This window comes from Elephantulus edwardii, unplaced genomic scaffold (assembly GCF_000299155.1).
Source record: "Elephantulus edwardii isolate Elephantulus edwardi_28Jun2011 unplaced genomic scaffold, EleEdw1.0 scaffold00021, whole genome shotgun sequence".
Classification (NCBI taxonomy): domain Eukaryota; kingdom Metazoa; phylum Chordata; class Mammalia; order Macroscelidea; family Macroscelididae; genus Elephantulus; species Elephantulus edwardii.
In genome coordinates this window covers 2,832,045-2,847,021 of record NW_006399771.1, presented here as the reverse complement: position 1 = coordinate 2,847,021, position 14,977 = coordinate 2,832,045, and the positions used below count along the sequence as shown (strand labels likewise).

Genomic DNA, 14,977 nt, shown 5'->3' with positions numbered 1-14,977 from the left:
CATTATTATATTACATAACATGAGTGGGTCTGAAGGATGTTGTGCTGAGTGAAATAACTCAGTCACAAAAAGACAAATACTGCATAAGAACTACTACTATTATAACAGGAGGGTAACTGAGGGGTGAAAAGGGGCAGTGATATGGAGAGCAGAAAGAGAATGCACAGAACATGTTCCCTGTAAAGGACCTTTGTAAAGGGAGGATTCACCAAGGAAGAAGTGACATAAGGTCAACGATTTGGCGACTCCAATTAGAAAACAGGAACACGATTATGTATAACTGCTCAAAAGGGGAGGAGGGTGAAGAGAAAGGGAGTGAAAGAAGAGAGAGGGACAGAAAATACTAGGATAGTAAATGAGAGATTAGTGGACAGACAAGGCTGGAGGTGAAGGAGTAGGCAAGGTGCAATGGGGACTTGATGAGATGGGGTGATAAAAGGCACGGAGAAGAGTAATTAACTATATAAAACGAAATGTAGATGAATGACGATATAAAGCACAATGTACAAAGAAACCAAATCTTTATGAATGGTTGCATGTAACCCAAAGGGGAAAAGTCTGTAATTTTATAAAAGATATTCAATGGGCTCGAGCATTTTGGAGATGGTGGAGATGAAGGAGGATAGTGCAAAGCTCAGATCTGCTGCTTATACGGTCGCTATGGGTCGTGGTTGACCTGAGAGGCACATAACAATGAAGAAGCCTCCTTTTGCTTTCCTTTTACAAAGTGCTATCCCAGCTTTAATCAGCTACAATTTAGGACAGGGAAGCAATCACACAAGAAGTGTTCTCATTCCCCCCAGGTCTTCTGTCCCACACGATGGCTTAATGGGATAACTATTTGCACAGTCTGTCCTAAGGTTTCCAATCAGAGTGATGTTTGGTGCCAGCTGTTCTGAAAAGAAACAGAGACAGCACAGCTGAAGAGCAGATGAGGAAGAATTCACTGGGGGGTGAGGGAGGTCCATTCTCAGCATCTGAATAATGAGATTTTGTTCTCTTTGGCCACTTCTGGGATAGCCATAACCCCCAAGATAGTAGGTCAGAAACGATTCAATGCCAACCTCAAAGTCATCAGGTCTTCAGAGATGCTGAGGACACTTGGCATAGTCTTTTGTCCCCAAAAGTAATGATGGAAAGAGCTCTGGGCTATAAATCAAAAGACTGGGAACTGGCTCATCCTGGCTTGGATATTTATTCACTGTGGACTTTAAATGAGTCTCTTCCTTTCTCTGATGTGCAAATTCATTTGTAAAATAAGGAGGTTGGATCAAATATTTGTTTTCGTGTTTTAACGTTCTGTTGCATTGAGATCAAGTGACCAAATTAATGGAGCTGGAGAGGAGTGAGATCCTGGACCAGTTCCTGTGTCTCCTGACCCATCAGTTCTGTGCTCCTTCCACAGCGCCGGCTACAGAAGCAAGGAAATGTTAAGGTGACCTTTTATTGAGTGGTAAATAGCACGTGAATGCTAACCTAGGGTTTGGCAGATCAAACCCACACAGCATAACGAAAAGGTCCGGCAGTTGAGCTTCCACAAAATGACAGCTAAGAAATTCAGTTGCAAGCAAATGAATAGCAGCTAACAAGAGTGTGCTGAGTACTGTCCTTAGTAAGACTATCGAGACAGTCCCCACAATAATCATTGGAGCTAAGTCATCATTAAGTTAGCTGTTCAGGAAGAACAAACAAACAAACAAAAAAGGCTGACTTTTGTCCATAATCACACAACTAGTAAACATAGAGTCGGGTTTTGAAATGAGATAATAACAACCCAAGGGCCCACTCTCTTCATCTCTACTCTTCATACCACACAGTTGAATAAACAAGAGGAGCTCAGTGCCAGAGGTATCCAGAATCTTAAAATAGAAAACATGGCAGTCTTCCAGTGGCGAATTCACTTTGGAAGTATGCGAGCTTTCAGAAGAAATATTTTGGTTAGTGTTCTTTGCCTGAACACCTCTCCGCTTCCCTCCCTACCGACGACCACATGAATAGTCCCTGGGGCATCTTTGAAGACCCAGTGGTCTTAAATGTGGTCTGAGTGCAGTATGGAGAATAACCACATTGAAAATTTGGAGACAGTGGCCTCCTGGCTAACTCCCCCAGCTCATAAGACAAGGAAAACCAAAGCCACCACTAATTATTTTTGCTACAAAATAAAAGCTAAAAGGAAGCATTCTCTCGAATCTACAGAGAACGGGGCTGACGTCACCCACAGGCACATATGCAGCCTTCTCCAGTAGAATGCAGCTTAGACTCATGGCTGTGCCAAAGCAGGATTGGGGGTTTTCTTTCTAAATAAACTAACGGATTTGGGAAGAGACTTAAAAAATATATTAGGACCCTCCACTGCTTCATCTCTATGCTCTTTTCCTCTACAATATCTTAGGTCTCTATTCTAGAGGATTTGGGAGCTGTTTTGGAGAAATGTCTCCTGTTTCTAACAAAACAACATTATAGGGTGGAAAAGCCTGGAGGAAGAGTGGTAACCTTCTGTTGGAGTCAGAACGGGGGAGGTCAGGAATAAAAAGGATGTGAGCAGAAGAAAATGCTGTCATCATTAATATAAGGAAGGGCCTGAGAAGTCATGTTAGGTCTTAGAAGGCAAAGGTCCAATGACCCTACTACACTCAGTGTTTTAGGGCACAAGTGACTGATGTCAAAAACAATGGTCCAGAACTGTCTACCAACCAGGTGCATGAGTGACACCAAGAACAATGGACCAGAAATGCTCACTAAATCACCTAAAGGCATGAGTGACACCGAGAACAACAGACCAGAATCATCCATTATGTTAAGTCTTCTCCCACACAGAGAAAGGCTTTTTTTTTTTAGAAGAAATGGTCCATCCTGCTCTCTCTTTTAAATAAACTATGCATGTTTTCATTTTCATTTCTGCCTGTCTACCTTTCCTTTTAACCTAGTGCTCTAACAAGGGCTTGAACCACACCAGGATTCATTCCAAGCAAGACGTAAGGCGGGGATTCATCCATAGCTAATCTTACTGTTGTCTTCCACTTAGCTCAATTCTTTGTCCAGGCAAGGAAGGCTGAATCAGGATACTCACAGCACCTAACACATCTTCCGGTCCACACCTTAACCAATTGGTCGCTTGGCTTTGCTCATTGCACATTTTTGAGCCCTGGTTCTCCATCTGTAATGAGCCGGCCATGGACAAAGAGTCCTTGAATTGTAAATTGTGTGAAATGGATCCAGAGAACAAAACTGTGGTCCAGAGAGCTTAAAAAGGAATAAGAAACAAAAAGCAATGGATACTCTTTTGAAAAAAAGGGTTTAAGAGAAAAAGCTTGGCTGGGTTCTGGAAGCTGGGTTTGACACTAACCTGCCTCCAGACCTCAGGGGCTCTGCAATCTATCCACAGGCCTGGGGAGTGAAGGCTTCCTCCCTGTGGGACTATCTGCATGAAGCAAAGCACCGCAATCCTCCGTGACCTCCCTAATGGCAAGGTTTGCCTCCTTCTCAGGGAGAGCTTGTGCAGCACAGATCATAGGATGCAGAACGTAATGAGCTCATAGGCACAGCGGAGAAGAGAGTGAGCCAGGAGACACTGGACCTTTCCTGGGCTGGAAGCAGGAGCTCCGTAATTAACGCTTCGTGATTTTACCTCATTAAACTGGGCTTTACCAGAACAACCTTGGTGGCTATACACACCTAGGTGGTGACTGTTTCTCTTTACCCTTTCACTACTGGATTGTATTTATCAAAATTTGCACTTCTCTGAGCCTTTTTAATGCTGAGTATGATTTCCAAGTGGTAGGCACAGGGGAGGGAGACCCTGGCTGAGATGGATGGATACAGTGACTGGTGCGACGGGGGTTGGTGTGTCAGAATTAGTGAGACTGGCTCAGGACAGGGATGGATTCAAAGCTGCTGTACATAGGGTCACTATACATCGCAGGCGACTCAACAGCAAACAACAATAACATCCTATGACAGGTTTGGAAGCAGGAGTGGCATCCACTTCCTCAACAACATGCCCCCGGAAACTCTGTGAACTTTGATAAATGTTGATCGTTGTAGAGGGCCTTCAGGCCTTTGGTTCATAGGGTTGCTATCAGTCATGCTCTACTCGAAGGTAATCAACAACAACAGGCATTTTAAACTCACTGAAGATCAAGGTTGACTCATGGCAATCATTCATCAGGTTTCCCAGGCTGATTCTTTCCTGGAGGAAATGACCCATAAAACCATTTTTCTCCATGAAACCATTGGTAGAGTCAACTGCTGGCCTTTGGTTTAGCAGCTCAACACAGAGAGAATTACACCACCAGCGCTTCTCAATGGGATGTGCTGACAAACAGTGGCTGCTTCAACCACGGGCTTAAAAACCCAGAGACGGAGAGGATTGGGAGGAGCGGCCAGGGCTTTGTACAGAACCAGCGAGATGAACTTGACTCAGTGACAACTAACAACAGCAGACATTGCACAAAGGACTTTACAATTCCAACTAACCCACAGGAGAAGGGGGTGCTCCTGTTCACAAATGCACTTTTTTTAATACTTTGGGATTTTTTTTTAATTCACAATTTTTTATTTGATTATTCCCATGCATTGTGTCTTCTAAAATTAATCACCTGTGATCTACTTCCACTATCACTCCAACTTTTCAGATTCCCACTGGATCTTTCCAAATTCCTTCACCCACCCTTCCTCCACCCGCCAAAATTTGCAACCCTGTGATTTCCACCTTCCTCACTTTCAGCCCCACTGCCCCTTCCCCTCCTTCTGTGGTCATTCATACGTAGCTTACTAATCATCCTTCTGTTTTTACAATAATGGCTTTATGCATTATTTGTCCATATAAGCCTGAGTTATTTCGTTCAGCACAATGCTCTCTAACCTCTCCCATGTGATGTAGTATTCTTTTAAAATCATTCCTTCTAAGTGCTTCTTTTCCAAAATATAAAAACACAAAATAAAGTCAGATAGTACATTGTAACATGTGACAAGAAAGAGACAGATGGTCCGGCTTCTCTCACTCGACTATACTGCTCATGTAAGATAAGGATATTATATTTACTATATGGACTCAGCAATTAAAATGGCTTCTGAAACCTAGGAGGTATTACTTAAAAACAAATGACTGATGTGTGAATTCTAGCTCTAAAATCCTTGAGTTCTCTGGCTTTTTAGATTGTGTCAATTGTACTTTCATTCTGTCTCTGATTGTCATTAGTCTTGTCTCCTAAAATCTTTTTCTTGGTGTTAGAAAGATTGTTGTACACTGTAGAGTTGGAACTAACTCATAGTTGAGCCACCAGCAGGGTTTCAAAAGTAGTTAATTGCATGGAAGGAGATCACCCATCTGACTCTTCAGCAAGTTTTCAGAGGCAGTTAATCACATAGAGGAGATCACACCCATCTTTCTACCTCAGAGCAGCTGGTGGATTCGAACTGCATGCCTTCAGGATTGCAACACAACTTCTTACCACTAGGTGAAACAGAGCGCCCTTAGAAAGAGAATCCTATAAAACTTAGCCTCAGGAATCCACAGAAAGATGTGGGGTGAGATAAGAGGGAGCATGTTGTTGTTGTTGTTAAGTGTTGTCGAGTTGTAAGCAACTCATAGCGACACTATGAATGAAAGACCTGGACACCTGTATATCTTTCATCCTTTCTCCAGATTCACTCCTCCTTCCAAGCTTGTTTTAATCAGGGAGCTTCACCAAACACTGTCCACCATGGGTAACCATTATCGCATTTAACTCATCAGTGTCACAGTGTTTGGCTCCACAGTAACCATGAGTTACCTCTGTACAGAGGTGTACAGAAAGTGGACATACCAGGGTTACATGACCTAAAAGAATGTTTCACCAGAAACAAGTAAAGGCAGGCCTGTGGGCTGCGGATTACAGACACCCACCTTTGGCTTGGCAGCATGACTTTCTGACCACTAGGCCAACTGATCTCTTTCTATGTTTCTGCTGTTGTTGTTGTTAAGTATCATCAAGTCGTAGGTGACTCATAGCAACCCTGTGAATGAAAGAGGGAGCAGAGACTCACAATACGCATCACTTTATGGAAGTAGGAGAAAATTAGGTTCACCTTTCTCCCTTAAAAATAATATTAAGCCCAGAAGTTTCTTCTCTAAACTGAAAAGGAAAAATCAGTTACTTGATCAGCAAGGGATCCCAAATGGTATTCTTCTCAAAGATAACTCACTCCAAATAAAACATTTTACTGTTAAATATTATTTATTATTAAATAATAGGTATCATTAAATAAGAGAATTTCAAAGAAGGATGAATAAGCTTCTCTGTAGACATGAAGACAGAAATCAGTTCTTGATCTTCTTGATAAATGACAGGAGGTAGGAAATGCATAATGTTTTGATAAACTTGGGTGCTCTGTCACTTCTAGGTAAGTTTTAACTAAGGCTTCTGCAAGGATTTATGATAGCTTCTCTCAACAGCTGTAAAAGACAGTCTGCCCCATCTCTGCTTGTTTTTTTCACCTACTTGTCATGTAATTTATCTGTAAGTCGCTAATTCTCCTCAGTTCCAACTATATAAATTGCAAATTAGCTCAATTAAGACAGGATCAAAGACAATGAGTCATGTTGAGCAGAGCTTTAGAAGATGATTGTCTGTCCATTCCCAGGAAAGCATTTGAAAACATCTAAGTCCCTGGTTAGACACACACACAAAGACAGGTGTTCCTATCAGACACAGATCTAACACCTATATGGTTCTTAAGGAGAAAGGTCTTGGATAATTGGGCGGGAGGGGGGGGCGGGGAATAGTTGGCAAAGGATTGAACCTTTTTACTGTATATACTGGGAGTTGGGACAAGAGCGTACAATTTTGGCTTTTTCAGGATACTCAGTGTCCTGGCCACCTGCATAAAGAAGATTGGTTATGAACTCTGCCAAGGACTTATTCACATTTCAGCTGACCAAGATTTTTAATAATGGCCTGACTTCCAAACCACCCATTCTGAGGTTCCCGTAGCAGTCTAGGAGAAACAAAAGCCTTCCTTTCTATTTCGAGTTCTCTTTGGCTCCGGCAGAAAAGTCCCTTCTCTCTCTCTAGGGATTCTCAATAAATATGTAACTCACAGTAAAGCGAGGGAGGGGTTCAGTTTGTGACAGGGAGGAGAGAAACGATGACACCTTCGTAGAACTCACACCAGATGCTCGCGGTAAGAGGGCTTGAAGGAACTCTGAGATTATGGTTGCTGTGGCAACCATGCATGCCTAAATGAACAAGAAAATTAATAGTCCTAACAGGCTTTGCTGGCGTCAAAAGGATGACAACACTTCCCTTTACTGGGGAATGTGTACACTCAATCGTGACCCCACTTAGATATGGTTCTCGAGTCAGAAAACAGAGTGTCAATAAGAACGAACAAGCAGAATGGTCATCATGTTCTTGTTTCACAAACACCCCTTTTCCCCCCAAGGACAAGGGCAAGAGAAATGCTATTTTGCCCCTCTGCTGTAAGTCAAGGGCATCTTTCAGGCTCCCAGGCCTTTTTGTGGCATTCTCTTTAATTTTAATACACTATTACTCATTTTCTATTGAGCTTTTGTTGTAAGCAGATAAGGTGGTGCTGAAGGAAAGCAGAATGAGACAGAAATTAGGGAAAAGGATAAATTAGCTTTAGCCCACAATTGGCCCTGCTTGACCTTGAGGAAGGCACAATACATGTTACGTTAATCAAACGGATGGATATGTTGCCTGTGGATGGGCTGCTCCAGACAGCAGGAACTAAGGATAACACAGGTAAGAACTTTCAGGCAGGAAGTGAGGTTAGCACCATTGTTCTGAGTAATTAATTGAATTCATTTTTGTCCTTGGGTAGAAATTTCCGTTGCCATGGAGTTGATTCCAACTTACAGTGAGCCTATTGGACAGAGAAGAACTGCCCTATGGGGTTTCCAAAGCTGTAAATCTTTAAGAACAGAGACTTCTATGCCATAATTCACCTTGAAGTAGCTGGTGGCCTAGAACAAACTGCATTGGGTGGAGACTAGGAATAGGATAAAAGTCTTTTACTCAGAGACAATTTCGATTCATAGCAACCATACATTGGGTTTCTGAGGTTATAAGCTTTATAAGAGGAAACCCTGTCTTATTTACCCTTCTTATTTCCCATGGAGCAGCTGGTGGATTTGAACCACCAGTCTTTTGGCCTGACTCGTACACAGTATGTCAACAGGGCTCCATTCTTTCAATGTTTCAATACATATTGAGGTTCTCGTTGTCTCTCTCTCTCTCTCTCTCTTTCTCTTTTTCTCTCCTCATTGGGTTTCCAAGTCTATGCAATGCATGATAGGAGATTTCCCATCTTTCTCCTTAGAGCCGCTGGTTAATTCAAACTACCAGCCTTAGGGTGAACAGCACAATCATCTATGTACTACACCAGCAGAGTTCTGCTGTTAGATGTTATTAAGAATCCTTGGGCCAAGTAACTTTTAGATCATGATAATTTTTCAAGAATAATTGAACTGTGCAATAAATTTATTCATGCAGATTATTTCAAATAAGTATAATAATCTCATCAAGTATTAGGCGGCAGTTTCATTCCTCAGATGTTTATTATTGCTATGTAGCAAAATTGGTTAGTGCAGTAGATGGAATAAAGATAACATTTCGGATAAAATAGTTGAAGTCTTAGGAAATGCCTACATCAGAGGGGGGAAAATATCTTTGTCAGGTAATTTTTACATACAAGTTTAAAATATAGTGCTAATGAACTAAGACAAATGCATAAATCACTGGTTTAGGACAGTGTCAGTTCAGCTCCAAAACCAGACATTGCATTCAGTCCATTTGGAAACAGACACTTTCCAAAACTGTAAGCAAAGACCTGGAATGAGCTACAACCCATTGAGGTTCTGACCTTACATGCAGCTGATCATCGATTTGAGGTTTCACCTTCTTTTTAAGAAATGAAGTCCATCATCACAAGAGTCCACAATTAAGGTTGCATAGTGGAATGTACTTGGGGAGGTGGGAGGGGTGAGGGGGGATTGTGTACCAGGGAAGGAGTCTTTCTTTTACTTTTGAAAGAGAGGAGTGAACTGGGGGGCGGGGAGAGAGGGCTGGGCGGGTAGAGAAGTGCAGCAATGAATGAATGGAAATCCAAATTCTCTGTAAATGTTCATGAAAATTATTATTATTATTATTAATTTTTTTAAAAAAAGAAATGACGTCCACAAATCGCAGATGACAAAACATCATAAATATTCTCTATGCAGATATTTGAGAAGAAGACTTGTTGACATAATAGTTTAGAGCTCAACTACAAACAGAAAGTTTTCTAGTTTAAACCAGCCCAGCGGATCGACAGCAGAAAGGTTTTGTTGTGTTCTATAAAGCTTGCCAGCTAGATAGAAAATCCTACATTAAGAGGTGGCTGGGGAAGAGAGGGTTTGACCAGGTAGCTGCGTGTGTAAGGAATGGGAGTGTAGCAGAGAAAGGGAAGAGACAATACACACAAGCTTGTGGGTCGATGGGACAGTGAATATGCCGGTTATTTCTGTAAGGGAAGTTATCTTTCACCTGCTAAGTAAAATGCTTGTCTGTCAGATAATGTTCTAAAACTAAACATCCACATTAAGACAGGCTAGGAAGGATTGGCCATCCACTTCCCAAATATAACAGGTTTTCGAAAACCTTATAAACAGCAGAGCACACTTAGAGTAGACTAACAGATATGGCAACTGAGGCTGAGTCCTTAAATTCGGAAATACAAAAGAGGAAGAACAGTTGTAAGAAGAAAGTAACGATTGGAAGGTGGAATGTGAGAAGCATGAATGTAGGAAAACTAGACATTGTAAGAAAGAAATGGAACACATAAATATTGATATATTAGGTAGTGGCAAAATGAGATGGATTGGCATGGGATGTTTAATCAGAAGATCATACAATCTACTATGCTGGAGATGAGAAGGTAAAAAAAAATCCTATAATACAGTTCTTGTTTGTCACATGGAGCTTCTAAGAGTAAAAAATTGCTTGATGGCACCCAACAACAGGTATTTAAGTACTATGCAATGAAATTGACACAGTAATGTTGTATATGCTATTATAGTACCAGTCAGACAACAGGTGTCTTTGCAAACAAACAGACAATGAAGTAAGTTTCCTTTTCAGTTGCACCAAATGAAAGGATGTATATGTCAAATATTGTATAATAGAGTCATCAGATTTCTTATGAAGATAAAATTGCCATCCCAAAAGTGCCTTTCCTTTCACCCAAGCCCTCACAAGCCCTTGATAAGTGTTAGGCAACATATTCACATGATCATCGATCAGTGTTCACTGCCGTTGAGTCAGAACTCGTAACTGATTCTCCAGGGAGACTTCCAGTACTGTAAATCACACAGGAGGCGAGTGTTCACCTTTCTCACTCAAAGTCCCAGGTGGGTTCAAACAACTAGAGAGATTCAGTCTTTGGATTAGCAGCAAAGCACTAGGCCATCAGAGCTCCTTGTTTAAACTGTAATATACTCCAAAAATGTATATATTATGTATAGCAGAAATCCTTTAATGGGTTTTATTGTGATTTAAATGAAAATTTACAAACAAATTGGTTTTCCATTCAACCATTCTATATATTGTCTTATGCATGAATTACAATGTCCACACTGTTAAGCACACTCTTTCTACTTCCTCCCTATGACTCTTGTATCCATTAATCCTTCTATCCTACCCCTTCCTGCTGTCCAGGCTTTTACCTTTGTCACATGTTTCCTCTTTGACCTTATGTGGTAGGTTATTCTATAGAGTGAATGCCTCCATGGTGTTATCTTTCCTTTCACAGGCTTGCCTATTGCTTGACTGAAATAGGAGTGAAATTTATTCCAAGTGCAAAGGGGGTCTAAAGCTACAATCTCAGGGATTCTACCAGCCTCAGCTGGACCAATCAGCTTGGCCTTTTTGTGTGTGTTTAAGTCTTGTTCCAACGTTTTTCTTATTAATATTCTATTTCTTGCCCTGGGTGCTAGTTACATGTGTGATTCACTCCATAAAAATTCACTGAGCTCTAGACCATTTTGTGAATTTTATCAACAAAAAAAGGTTTAAAAAAAAAAACCAACAAAACAATCTTCTGTTGTTTGTGCACTAATAATTCCGGATAAATTATACAATGAGGTAGAGACAATACATTTATCCGTTTATTCTCACAAATGTGAAGGGGGAAAGGTATTGAAAAGCATTAACATTTTAAGAGCACTAAGTAAGTTCAATATTTGAAAGAATGGTAACGATTATACCTCTGGTTTAGCCACTAACTGGTGAGTGAATTGGAGCTTCTCTGGGCTTAACTTTTTCCTTCGAATTAAAAAGAGTTGGATGAAGTACGGGTCAGTGTCTCCTCTAGCTCCAGTATTAAATGACATGTGGTAACAGGCCAAATGAGGAATGATAATCCTATGGTGGTGAATCTTTCCATAAATTAAAATGACCCATGTGACTGAGCTGTTTTAGTAACTAAAAGTCTCATTCTCATCACATAATTCTGGAGTTTCAAAGAACGGAGGATCTCTATTCTCCCCACTAAAGTCTCAGAATTCACAGTAATTCCATTTCTAGGTCTACCTCCAAAAGACTTGAAAGCAAGCACTCAAACAAGTCCTTGTGCACTAATGTTATTCACAACAGCCAAAATATAGAAACAACACAAAAGTGCCCATCAATAATTAGTCTATATATAAAAGGGAACATTTTCATCCATAAAGAGAAAGGGTGACTCGATATCTGCTCAACATGAATGTTTTCAAATACTATGCTGAGTGAAGGAACCAACACACACATGTTGTTGTCATTTGTTATGTGCCATCAGGTCAACCATGACTCATAGAAACCATGACTCATAGAGACCATGACTCATAGAGACCATGACTCATAGAGACCATATGCACAATAGCCCTGAATCCTGCTCTTTCCTGGGCCAATCTCACAGTCTCTGGCACACCTACCCCCATTACCCCAGTTTCTGTGTCAATCTATCTCATTCAGGGTCTTCCTTTCCTGTACTGTCCCTCTACCTTTCCAAGCATTTCCTCAAAATCCTTGTTTGGCTTTACCCTTTCTAGGACAGACTGTTAGTTCTCTTGGCAGTCCATGGTAGGGACACACACATAAAACCCAGCTACGTTTTTTTTATTGTGAAAAACATGTATGGGAATGCAAGGAGGTGGGGGTTGGGAGCAGAAGGGTGAGGATGGGCGGGGATGAAATTACAGGGATGCAGTTATTGGGATGCACAATTTGGTGGGTGAAAACCCAGCTATTTCATGAATCCTCTTACATCTAGAATTGCCTAATGCACAGAGAAAAAAATTTATTCGCTTACCAGTGACAGAGGAAGAGAGGGGAATAGGGAGTTAATATTGAACAGTTACTGAGCTTCTACTTGAGGTGATGACAAACTTTTGCAAAATGTTGTGATAATGGTTATATGGTTATATATATATATATATATATATAGTTAAATAATGGTTATAATGGTGAAAATAATTAATGTCACTAATGTGAACATAACAAAAATGTTGAAATGACAATTTTAAAAAAAAACCTCACCTACATTTTTATCACAATGAACAGGAAACGGGGGAAAGCCTGAAAATCAGTAGAAGTAGAATTAATCTTTGCTTGCCAAAAGAATTGTGCAGAATTTTCAGTGGAGCTAAATTTAATCACAAACAAAAACCCCATTTATTAAGCTTCTTTTTAGTACAAAAATTGGGGGTAGCTTTAAGGATAAACTAGGAAGGAAGGTAGGTAGAGCTTCTGTGCCTCAGAAAGTGACACCGAGGGTAAACAGATAATTATGGGGCTGTTTGTCAAATGTCGTGGAATCCGAACCCTCCAGTGAGTTTTCAGAGGCAGTGGATTGGACAGGAGAGATGGACCATATTTTTCCTTCAGTGCAGCTGGTGGGTTCAAACCATGTACTTTTGGGTTGACAGCATAGCTCCTTTCCACTAGGGCAGCCCAGCTCCCTATTATGGGGTTGGAATATTGAATGATAAATACTCTAAGAGGGGAAATAAGAGGGCAATTCAAGCAAGCACAGGAAGGACAAGAGGGCAGGGGCTTGTGAGCATCAGAGGGTTTTCTGGAGCAAGTTATGTCTGCTTAGTGAACAGGCATTAGCCACATAACCATGTTGAAGTCACATGCTCAGTTTCAGTGCAATACAATAGGATCTACAAACTGATTACTTACCTTCAAATTCCTGCATCCCATTTAGCAGCTGTGTAAACCTGGGCAGGGTTCTTGAACTTTCTTCTTTTTTTTCTATAATTATATTTTATTAATTTTCATAAACATTTACAGAGATTTTGGGTTTCCATTCATTCATTGTTGCACTATTCTCTCTACCCTCCTCCCAGTTTGTTCTTGTCCAAATGCCACAGTGCTTGTCAAAGCCAGTTCTGATCAATCTTCTTTGTCAGTGTGTCCTTTGCCATTCCCTATCACTCCTCCCTGAGAGAGACTTCACCCTGAGTCATAAGGAAAAGGGGATGGCGTATTCTCTTAGCTACTTCCTTCTGAAAAGGGACGCTGTGGGTTTCAGGGTGAAGATCTTCTCTCACTACTCTAAAGGGCCCCTTTGGCAGTAGGAAACACATAGACTATTATGGAGATTGATTTTGGAATTTAGATGCACTGCTCTTGAACTTTCTAAGCCTCCATGTCTTCATCTATAAAATGGGAATAATAATGCCGGAGAAGGTTGGGCACTCTCCTTCTGTTCAATTAAGTGCCTCTGTAAACCCGCCGGAGAGTGAGCTATGGGTCTGTTCCAACATGGCGGTACATAACAACAGCTTGTTGTTGAAAGGATTGTGAGGGAACCCATGTAAACTCTACCGGCACAAGTCTAACCACTACTGTTACTGTGATTACTCCTAGTAAGAGAAACTGGTTGGGGTGGGGGGAATAGGTAGTATTTTTTTAAAAAGCACCTGCACATAGTAAGGGCACAAGGAACATGACACTTGGTATTCCTGTACATAGCTCATGTTGTGTAGAAAAAATAATGGTGTTGGAGGATGACAAGAGGTGAAGTTGAAGCCTTGAAAGACTAGAGACCCTAAACGTTGTGGTAAGGAATTTGGAGCAAGGAGAACTGACAAGTTCTAAAAGGAGATGCTAAGGGTAGCTCTCTACAGCTTCTGATAAATGCTGGTATCAGTGTTGTTATAAACCTCATTCATTTTGTGCCATAGCCTGGATGTTGATGGTCATTGTGATTTTACTAACTGATCATTCTCTTAATATCTAGAGAAAGGAGTGGATATTATCTGCAAGTCATAGTGGCATTAAGAAGATGAGAAGTTTCTGACTGGGCTGAACTATGGGACTGCTATTAATCATGAATATTAAGAAAGTAGACTCTTTTTTCTTTCTGATTAATAGGAGAGCTTTGAGGGCGATCTGCCCTTGTTTCTGCGGTCTTTGCCAGAGGACGTGGGTTTATCCTGTTTCTGCAGCAAGGTGCAAAAGTCAGTCCTAGAAGCACTCTTTAAAGGAGGCGAAAACTCGGGCTCATCCTCGGGATGAAGTAGCTGACATCCTATCTCCTCTCAGTTCAGCTTAGAAAAGCCATTTATTATATTAATACCAGTAACACGGTCCTCCCTTGCCCTATTCGACTCCAAAAGGTACACATTGGATTTAGGAGATTAATTCTGCTTACAGAAATGCCAGCTCCCTCCCACCCTCCTAATCGGAGTTCACGGGGGAACTTAGCAACACTATGTTAGGGTTTGACAGATAAATGTCTTTCAGGGGTTTAAAGTATCTATATTCTCAAATAAAATAACTAAAAGGAAATTAGATCTAAAGGGAATAGTTTTAGTTTTGTAACTTAATACCAATCCTCTCACTTCTCTATGTATTATTTGAGACAGAGAACATACTGTGTCACTTTCTGCATTTATCAATGACCATTGCTTCGTGAAACCTCCTTAGTTACTGCAAATGAAAGACAA

At 40.9% G+C, this 14,977-nt stretch overlaps 1 pseudogene; it reads left to right on the top strand.

The window, feature by feature from the left end:
- The window catches only part of LOC102861953, a 50,832-nt pseudogene extending 36,286 nt beyond the window's left edge, over positions 1-14,546 (top strand).
- The last annotated feature ends 431 nt before the right edge of the window (positions 14,547-14,977 follow it).